Source organism: Nasonia vitripennis, chromosome 4, assembly GCF_009193385.2.
Source record: "Nasonia vitripennis strain AsymCx chromosome 4, Nvit_psr_1.1, whole genome shotgun sequence".
Lineage (NCBI taxonomy): Eukaryota > Metazoa > Arthropoda > Insecta > Hymenoptera > Pteromalidae > Nasonia > Nasonia vitripennis.
In genome coordinates this window covers 25606022-25609831 of record NC_045760.1, presented here as the reverse complement: position 1 = coordinate 25609831, position 3810 = coordinate 25606022, and positions in this window count along the sequence as shown.

The following is a 3810-nucleotide window of genomic DNA, read 5'->3' as shown; positions in this document are numbered from 1 at the left end:
TTTATACACTTTTCATTTCTATGATCTTTTTAAAAACATTAATCTATGTAGGTAATTACATCAAGCGTGTCCGGTACACGTATTAACGTCTACATTGAATTTATAAAGAGAAATAATGGCAAGCTCTTGATGTTTGGCTCAATCTGCGATCATCATTCTATCTTATTTGCAAAATATTAAGGGACCACCGTACCTTTTGTATAGATATACTGATAATGTTAATTTACGCGATCGTTCGCTCCTAACTTCCGGAAAAACGAGGGTTTTTATGACTTTAAAAAAATTACAGGATGTAGTTGACGGTACAATCTTTGCGCGGAAGTGAGCTGGACATTCTTATGCGTCAACGGGATCCAGAAGAAAAACATACTAAAGTATGCTTTTTTTCGAGAGTCTAACCTCGGCCAAAAACTAAACAGTAAATGATCGATTTGATCTGATCCAAAATATTTGACATATCTGGAAAATATATTTTAAGCATTCTTTTCCTGTGATTCTGTTGATGAATGCTGCCTAGCTCACTTCCGCGCAAAGATTGTATCGACAACTAGGTCCTGTAATTTTTTGAGAGTTATAAAAGCCCTCGTTTTTCTAGAAATTGACACCAAATTAATGATCAAGGTTATGGCTTGAGTAAACAATGAAGTTTAAATGAGTAAGTCAGTATAGTTTAAGGGCCCTCGGGAGTATATAGATATTATATAACTATTTAGTACATAGTATGTGAGAAAAATAGCTGTACATTGCACCTCAACTTTTGAAAATTATTGATGTTAGTTTTTGTATATACGTTCAATTCTCACAATTACTGATTTGAATCGTGCGCGCTATTACAGTTGTGTACTTAGATAGAGTAGTTGTAGGTACCAGTACATAATATGTAATACTTAGTGAATAGATAGTATAAATAGAGACGCCAAAATTCTCCTCTCCCCTTTTCCGGCTGATGCCGACGTGATAACACATATCTCGACCTCTCTCACGTGTAATTTACAAAGTACATATAAATCGAATTATCAACGTTCACCGAAAGTTATATTATTTGTTCACCATTCCGCTTTCTAAGTTCATAAACCAAAATATCAATTATATATCTACAATATAAGGCGAAAATCAATGTTTGACGTTAGGAAAATTGAAAATCACTCACTTTTTACATTTATTCGACATATTTAATCGGGCCAGTTTATAAATTATGCAAGGTTGTTTTCGGAACAAATCTTTTATTTTTTAAAAATTTTTAATAAGCAAATAAATATTTACACGTCGAATAGCTAATTAATTATCCATATTGGTGCAACTTCTTGCATATAAGTATATCAACGTTTCACATTGATGCAGACAACTTTTTTAAACGACGGGTTTGACTTGTGCCAATTTTTTTTTCTTGTAAAAAATAAATAATGTCGATAAACATGTTATTACGGATTTGATTGTTGGCGTCAATTAAAAGTTACGCTCAAAACAGTTAATGGTATCCATATACTAGGTGCATCTTCCCTATATAAGATACTTGAGTAGTGGATAGCACTGTTTATCATTTATTACCGTATAATTTCGTGGTATTCTGTCCGCGGCTACGTTTGGCGGACGTTGGATTGTCCACTGTTACTTGCAGTCGTTAAAAGCAAGTAAGTTGTGCATTTTATTCATTCTTATAATTCTATTCTTACCTCGTGTGTGGACGCAGATGGTTTGTCCACGGTATCCTCTTACCTGCACGTCGTGACAGCGTAAATGATGAGAAATTTATTTATGCCAATTGAGGTTTAATTATTATTTATGATTATGATCTAATACACAAGGGTTTCAATTGTATTGATTGTTATATTTTTATTAGGCAGTTCACATACGTACAGAATACAGAGTTTCACTAATTTTAGGTGTTGAATTATTACTTTTCGCAAATACTATGTTTTACAGTTATTATCTTATCATGTTTACTCTAATTTCTTAGTTGCATTTGTATGTAATCTTAGCAACTTACAATTATTACTTTTAGTCTCCTTAGCGGTGTGACCAACCCGGCTGAAAATAATCATATGAGAGTCATATGAGAGTTATATGATATATCGCGAATTCTCATAAAAATAAATAATCGTACTACGTGCTCTATCGCTCTCTGATATTTATTAGATGTCTTTCTTTATACTGGTAATTTGTAAGATGCTTAAAGGATTTATTTTTACATAAATATTAGTAGTAGGGGCTAGACTGCTACTGCGCCAGGCAACTCCCGCGCCACTGAATACCGGCCGATGGTAACAGGGAGGGAGGGAGATGGGATTTTGTGTTAGTAGAAATAGGAATTATTAGTTCAATAATGATTCATATATAGATGTACATACATTTTCATTGATTTATAAAAAACCTTATTTATTGAATGAGTACACAATATATTGTATAAAAACTAAAAGACACACAAAAAAGTATTATAGTCTTATAAGTAAAACGCATCTAAAAACTAAATGCATTGATCGATACATTGTTAATATAATAGGAATATAAATTTTCTCCATACAAATTTAACTTAATAGTACACTGAATGCATAGTAACTTAAAGTTATATAGGAATATAAATTTTCTCAATACAAATTTAACTTAATAGTACACTAAATACATAGTATCTTAAAGTTATAAAAAGCAAATATAAGGGAAGCTAGCACTTGCACACACTCATCCATTGCGTTCGCAATAAGAAATATGAATTGCGTTGTTAATAAATATATGGTAAGATGTCTAAATTCTTAAAAAAATTATCCTATACAAATAACATGAAAACTCATAATTATTAATAAAAAATACATTTATAACTTATAAATAATCTAATTCATATTGCAAAATCCTTAATGCTAAATATGAATGTAATAGTCGAATTTTTTTTGCTTAAATAAACTCTATTAAATTATTACCAAGATGTTTTAAATCAGCTCTTCATCTCTTTCTCTAGTTTCTCAAGCACAGTTTCATCTTCCACCAGCATCTTGCTGACTCGTGTTGGTAGAATTATATTGAAGCTGTTCTCCAGCTCCGTAACCATTTTTATGCCGAATCTTGTCTTGATCTTCTTGATTCTTATTATTTACTATGCTTTGATTTCAAAAAATCGGACAGCTTCCTTGTAGGCAAGTATGCTGGCGATGTAGCCACTGCGTTGATTGATTCCATGCTGTAAATAAAAATAATGTAGTTAGCAGTTAGCTGAGTGGTGCCAGTCTTTGTTAGGAGCGTCGATATTATAATTAATATCCTTATGAGCATTTAAATTTAGAAAATGTATATATATATATATATATATATATATATATATATATATATAAATTTTCTAAATTTAAATGCTAATAAGGATATTAATTATAATATACTCACCAAAATAGAGGTTAGTATTGTACTGCTGTAAAATTTAACTCAGTATAGAGTAGACCACTACTTTAATATCCAAAGGAAAATGTAACTCACTACGGAGTAGAGCATTGCTTAAATATCTATGGAACTTGTACCCTCTCCGCTACAAAAGCTTTTCAAGCTAGATTCACACACGCATAATAGCAAAGCGTAATGTCGCCACTGATCCTTCTCTTGCAACCTCTCTATATTAAAGCGCAGTATACCCTCAGAAAAGATAGCGCACCACTGCAGCCTAGAGGAAAGCAGTGTTACCCTCACTCTCGCACTTTTACACGCGTTTCCTATGCCCCCACACGCATAATAGCGAAGCGCAATGTCGCAACTGACCCTCTGTTTCCCTCTATGCACTTATGACTTTTTACCTCCGATGTGCTCTACGAAGATATTCCCGCAGAGATAGCA